We start from the raw sequence: 5,931 nt of genomic DNA, 5'->3' as shown, positions 1-5,931 counted from the left end.
ACTTTTGTGACAGTCCTCTCCAGAGTGCTGGGCTTTCCCTCTGTACCTCCATTAATCAACACTTGACTTTATATATTAGCATCTTAATGTGATAAATGAGTTTTTGTTTAAATTTAAAACACGTCGCAGCTCCCTCTGCCTTAGTCACGTACAGTATTCATAGTGAAGATATTAGCATCAGCTTCCTTCAGGGGTGCTTAAAAGAAACATCAACCAGTCTACGGCCATACCACCCTGAACGCGTCTGATCTCATCGGATCTCAGAAGCTAAGCAGGGTCGGGCCTGGTTAGTACTTGGATGGGAGACCACCTGGGAATACTGGATGCTGTAGGCTTAAAATAAATTATATATAAAGACCATCAACTGGCTTGTAAGAGATGCCTTTGGACCAGTCATGAACAAACATGTAGTGAACAAACTTGTGTCCTTTGAAAAGAACAGGCTTTTGCTTCCGGTCCTGAGATTGGCCTTTCAGAGTGCAGCAATAAATGAAATGTGTTACTTAGCATTCTCATACCACAAAAATACAACTGTTCTGACATTATTAGAGCAGAAGAAAAATTGATAAAAACGCACTTTTCTAGTTTTTTTATGAACTTTAATGGGACTAAGCTGTCCTGATGCTTTTCTCTGCCTAGTCCATCATTTACAGTGAGTTCACACAACCTGTACTGAATGTAATCTTTTTTTTAAAATTATTATCTTTTTTTTTTGAAAACAGCTATTCTGAACTTCAAGAGAAAAATGCATTCATAAAATAGGAAATTAGACTTATGCAAATTGGGGGGCAGATGTGTGTTGTGGGGTAGAATACGTTGCTGGATCAGTGACTCAGGGGACCACATCGCAAAAATAAATAGAGGAAAATGAGGGAAGGTGAGCGTTTCATCAGTCACTAATGACACTCTGGGAGAGGACTTAGGAGAAAAATTTAATTTAAGCAGTTTCCTGCTTTCTAAAAGTAGGATCCCTACTATTACGTAAGTTGCCACCTGATTCCACAGCCCAGTGTGAATGCGAAGTGTCTCTTGTACCAGCTTCTGAGGTGCTGTGGGAAAGCTGTGTTTGTTGCCTTTATTATCTTTTTTAACATGACAGCAGAATGATTATTTGATATGTGACCTAAATGGGGGAGGGGTGTAGAAGAGGGAAATGAATGAGGGGGTTGTGAAATTTTATGCCTATGATAACAAAAGCAAACAGAACCGTCGAATATGCACAACCCCTGCCTGCGGGGTCATGGAAGGCGAGCTCTGAGACAGACACGGTTTTAGGAAGTACATGACAATGTAGAAGCTCTCAGAATCAACTTTGGGGATGGGAAAGGGTGAGAAGAGAGAAGTGTTTACAGAGGGAGGAGTCTGGGTGGGCACATTCACAACAGGGGTCGGTGACTTTATAAACTGAGGTAGCCATTAGAGGGGTTAGGTTTGTTTGTTTGTTTGTTTGTTTGTTTGTTTGTTGTTTGTTTTAACAGAAATAGACACCAAATTTTCATAACTCACTCCTCACCAACAACATGCTAGGGAAAGGAGTATTATTGTGACAAGTTGTTAAGAAAGGCAAACAACTGAGGAGGCAAAGCAAATATCTTTGCTACCTTTGGAAAAGTAGGTAGGTGCTCATTACTGTCTTGGCCCTGACAGTGGAGCACAATACTGCAGCCTCTCAGGTCTGCTGAGATTCTGGTCATCTCTGTTTCTTAGGGAAAACTGTAGAATCTCTGTGGTGAGTGGCAGCCGATGCTTATGCCACTGGTCTCAGGAGTGGCATTGGGCATGTTCTGCCCCTCCTGCCCATGCCATGTTCTGAGCACCTTCAGCTCGGACCTCTAATCAATGCACTGATGCTCATCTGATGATCCATGTCCTCCTCATCAGGGCCTCTCAGCCTCTGGCTGTGAATCTTTCCTCAAGTTATAGCTGTCTATTTACCATGAGAATCATCAGGCAAGAGAGTACAAGGAAATACCCAAGTGCATATCCACGTACCAAATAAATGTTTCCCTGCTCCATTGTGTGATGACCCCTAACTTTCTCCTCATAATCTAGGTTATCAGGGACTATGGGGACAGCCCATTGATAGTCCCCTTCCAGAGTCCGGGAAGAATCTACAACCAGCTGATAATTAATCTTTGATGAAAAGAAATGAATCTATGTACACGAAACTCCTTAGTCCATACACTTTATTATTCTGTCAGTTCTCTCTCTACACAGCTTCTATTCTACTCTCAAGCCTAGCTCTTTTCTTGCTTGATTTCTCCCTATATTAATCTGCTGTCCCCTCTGAAAGGACCAAGCAGATGCCATAAGAGGCTGCTCAGTCTTCTCTCAGAGATCAGGCCTCAATTTTCGTTTCCTGAGACTTAAGCAAGCAGTTTCTGGGAGGGCCATGAACAAAAGACATAGTCCCTGTACTAGCTCCCTTTCTGCACATACTCTGACTGCTCAAAGTTCAGCCAGTTGTTTACTGTCTGGGACCCTTCACCAACTTAGAGCTATGTGCATGAGTCAAGGACAGAACCTGGGCCACTGAGTCAGCCCGCAGAGTCAGTACGTGCTAGGCCAGCCAGCCCCCATGGCAGCTCAAGGAAAAAGCCTGGGACTTGTCCTGGACAGCCCCCAAAATGATAATTGTAAACCCCAACCAGTAAATTCAAAGGTTACATACGCTCACCCAATTAAAAGAGAACAGAGATCTTCAAAAATAAAAATAAACCAATCCGAGTTGCACCCGTGCAAAACCCCCAACCTCCCCACAACCGCCCTGAAAGGCTTGTGGGTTTTGCCTTTAAACAGCTAGCCTCACAAAGAAAGAGCAACTCCACCCTGCCTCACTGTATTGGGTGTAGGAACAAGTTCCCTGTCTAGGCTTGTATCTATAGAATAAACCTTGCTGTTGCATTCTGGACATCCACGGTCTTTAGTGGTCTCTTTGGGGTCACAATTTATCTTAATTCTCTCTTCTTAGTCCTGCCCCATCTAGGTTCTCATCCACTTCCCATCTTAGCTCCTCTCTCATTTCCTTCTTTCTATCTTGTTCTTTCTCATCTTGATCTTCCCCATCTGGCTCTTCCTGACCTTCCATCTCATTCCTGTAGTATTCTCTTTTCACCCTTCAATCTAGTTCTTCACTGTCTCAGTATGTTCCTCTCAAGTTCTTACCCATCTAGTTCTTCCATTCTCTTCTCTCTTCTCTGTCTCCTTATTCTCTCAGTTCTCCCTAAGTCTCTCTGGAATCCAGTTATAAACCCAAGCAATAGCAATCCTCTGGCAGAGCAAGGTCACCAGGCTTGAATTCTTACCAGCCATAAAGGTAGGTAAGAATTTTCCTCAGGTAGTGACTTTCAGGCCTTCTTTTACAACCCAAAATGGGAGTGGTAAAAGAAGAGGTCAACTGAGTGCTAATGACTGGTTAGTATATCAAAAAGGGGATCTATGTGTTCATTTCCATTATGCTTTCCTGTGGCTTGCAGCACTAGGTCAATGACCTTTGCTGTGATGCTGAATGTTCCTCATGTCTGCTGGTGCCTGGGAAAGGAGACAAAAAGAAAAGGCAAGATTTTTGTTTAATGGGATCTTTCTTCCACTCAGCTTTCATGCATACTTTCTCATGTATAAGAAAACTTTCATGTATACTTTATTGAATGTCTTCCCTTTCTGGGACCCAGAATCTCTAAGTGAGCAGAAAAATACTATAGAGAAAGTACAAATGCCCAGTAGCAGGTCAGTGCCCAATTATACCCCCTAGTTCCCAGACCCAAGCCTTCTGAACTACTTAAAATACACCTCCACATAAGTTTCTTTGTTTTTGTACATGTACTGGTACCTACAGGATAGTACTTTATCTTTTCAACAAATATTGTTTTCTGAGCTTTTGGCTGTGCCAACACCTATCAGATCATAGCGTATCTATCTACAATCAAAGAATCATGAAAACCCTGGGTTATTGGTCACAATAGCACCAGCATAAGGAACCGTGTGACAGAGAGGAAGCAGACTATTCCTGTCACTCTTCTGCTCTATTGCACTGTCTGGGCAGTACTGTGTGTGGTCGCATCAGAAGAACTATTTATTAGTCCTGTGTTCATGCCTGGTCCTACTTTGTTGTAACACAAGTTCGTGGATATAATGTTATATAGAATTTCACCAGTGGGTCAAACCTCTTGTCAGTATGACTAAAACCTTCAGAGTAAGACAGGCAATCAACCCCATAGCTCAAATACATGACAGATGTCCAACAAAAATATTAGTGCTCACTAGGACAAAAGAAGTCCAATAATGTGGCTTTGGGGTCTTCTGTTATTTTTTTTGTCTTTTTTTTTTTTTAATAGAGCACTTATTATTAATTGTCTTTTTTTTTTTCTTCCAGAGCTGAGGACCGAACCCAAGGCCTTGCACTTGCTAGGCAAGCGCTCTACCACTGAGCTAAATTCCCACCCCCGACTTTGGGGTCTTCTGAAGGTCAAGTATTTCAGCATTTGGATTTTTGGTCCTGAGTGTGGCTACATCACATATAATTAGTGACAGCACATGCAGTTGGATACAGGCATCACTCCCCTCCTCTCTCCTCTTCTCTCTGCCACCATTGTTTTTCAGTTCTTATGCTCATTTGCCAGTGCTACTATAGCCAATAATTCACATTGCTTAAGGTCAAATGGATGAGCTACTCTCTTTACATGGCTGCTCATGCTTCTTCAGTCATAGACACTCAGGTGTCTGATAGGTGTTGGCATACAATGCAAGTATCCTCACCGTTGTGCTGACTACTGTCAGTCTGTCCACATAATCTGGATCTCCATGCCTCCAACCTTCCCCTTGCCCTGTCTCCAGTCTGATAAACAGGGATGAAGAGATGGCTCAGCTCTTAAAGCCTAGGCTCACAACCAACCTTTAAACAAGTATTCCGGGCGGTGGTGGCGCACACCTTTAATCCCAGCACTCGGGAGGCAAAGCCAGCTGGATCTCTGTGAGTTTGAGGCTAGCCTAGTCTACAGAGTGAGTTCCAGGAAAGGTGCAAAACTACACAGAGAAACCCTGTCTCGAAAAACCAAAAAAAAACCCAAAAAACAAAAAACAAGTATTCAATGTTAGTGAGATGTGCTGGTCAATGTGTAAAGGAGCTTGCCACTGAGCCCAACAACCTGAGCTTGATCCCAAGAACCCACAAGGTGGAAGGAGAGAGCTGACTCTTGAAAGTGGTCCTCAGATCTCCACATTAGTGTTGTAAAACACATGCACCCTTCCTTGCTCCCCATAAAGAGAAACAAATAAGCAGGCAAACATGTGGGGCCCACAGAGACCCCAGGTTGTGGCTTGTTTTCATCTTGACTCAAGGTCAGAGAGTCCGAGCTTGTTTTCCCCAGCAAGGCTGCATAATAGGATGTTTTCACCAAAGGCATGGTTATCAGGTGTTTTACACTTCAAGGCCTATTTACAAGACGTTTTTTCTGTAAGGCATGGTCACCTGATGTCTTGAGTACTAAGGAGGTGTTTACACTTAACTGTACTTTCTACTTCGAACCATGATGTCCTTGAAAGGGGGAGGTCTTTTTGCCCCCCTTGCTTTGGGTATTTAAAGGCTGTGAGTAATAAACTCGGTTATCTGCAATATCAACCCAGAACCCTCCCAAAGCTATCCTGTGTCTGTCTTTTCCTTTATCTATGTTTATATTTCATACCTATCATTTCCCAATTCTACCCTCCCCCTTTCAGAACTCGTTCATCAGGCAGGGCAGGACTCGACATAAACATCTGTCTAAGACATTTGTCCAGTGAGTTCATATATAGTCAGAAGAGCAATAGTCTTGACTTGCAGGATTTTCCCCTCATGATTGTTTTTCAAAGGTGGCTGAAGTGTAAGTGCCATAATTTTTTGAATTTACACCCACAAAGAAAGCCAACCTATCTACAGACTATTGTTTACACATT

General features: G+C 42.9%; 1 non-coding gene across 1 annotated transcript; it reads left to right on the top strand.

Moving 5' to 3' along the window:
• Positions 1-216: 216 nt before the first annotated feature.
• Positions 217-335, top strand: LOC131894764 (5S ribosomal RNA). The gene has a single exon (XR_009375001.1). It is a non-coding gene; the product is annotated as a 5S ribosomal RNA (ribosomal RNA).
• Positions 336-5,931: the final 5,596 nt, after the last annotated feature.

The sequence above is a fragment of the Peromyscus eremicus genome, chromosome 17, assembly GCF_949786415.1.
Source record: "Peromyscus eremicus chromosome 17, PerEre_H2_v1, whole genome shotgun sequence".
Lineage (NCBI taxonomy): Eukaryota > Metazoa > Chordata > Mammalia > Rodentia > Cricetidae > Peromyscus > Peromyscus eremicus.
This window is presented reverse-complemented; position numbering and strand designations above follow the sequence as displayed.